The following is an 863-nucleotide window of genomic DNA, read 5'->3' as shown; positions in this document are numbered from 1 at the left end:
GTGTGTGTGTGTGTGTGTGTGTGTGTGTGTGTGTGTGCGTGCGTGTGTGCGTGTGTGTGTGTGTGTGTGGTCTTATTTTACCTTCAATGTGGGGGCAGTGTTTTGTAAAATATCCTACACTGTTGGGACTTACAAGGTACATGTGGGAACATTCAACTGGTCCCCATATGGTAAAGTTCTCTTCTTTAAATAGGGTAAAGTTTAGAACTAAGGAGTGAATTTGGTTTAGATTAGGGCTTGGGTTGGGTTTATGTTGGTAATGGTTTTAGGGTTAGGGAAAGGGTCTGGGTTAGGCCATATAAATGAATGTAAGTGAAATGTCCCCATATATAATTAAAACAAAGCTCTCTGTGTGTGTGAGTGTGTGGTCTTGTTTTACCTACAATTTGAAGGAAGTATTTTGTAAAAGGAGGAAGGCAGAGGTGGTTCTGAAATAAAGGGTGTCCAGGGCAAGGCTCCCCTTCTTTCACCACCAGCAACCCCACCCCCTAACAACAACAAAAAATCTCAAACGATAGACATTTTCACCCTTAGATACATTTATTCCAGAGTGATGAATGAATTGCTTAAAGAGTGGAATGATTTTATTTATATTTTGTTTATATGTTTTCAGTCATACAAATTGTTACAAATACAGACAGTGAAAATGCAAAGCAAGGCAAACTCAAATGTGAAGGAAATCCCCAACCCCTTCCTCAAAGAAAAACAAAACAATAAAAATAATATAAAAGTCAATCTGCTGAAAATAAATTCAAAAATAAAGTGTGAAGTCCTCTCAAAAGTAATACCAAGCTTTGTGATTAATAGGACAATCAGCACAAATCAGGTAAAATATAGACAGTATAGAGTTAAATAGTGTGCAT

Source organism: Cyprinodon variegatus, unplaced genomic scaffold (genome assembly GCF_000732505.1).
Source record: "Cyprinodon variegatus isolate N-32 unplaced genomic scaffold, C_variegatus-1.0 Scaffold2, whole genome shotgun sequence".
NCBI lineage: Eukaryota > Metazoa > Chordata > Actinopteri > Cyprinodontiformes > Cyprinodontidae > Cyprinodon > Cyprinodon variegatus.
The sequence above is the reverse complement of the archived record's forward strand: the minus strand, read 5'-3'. Positions refer to the sequence as shown.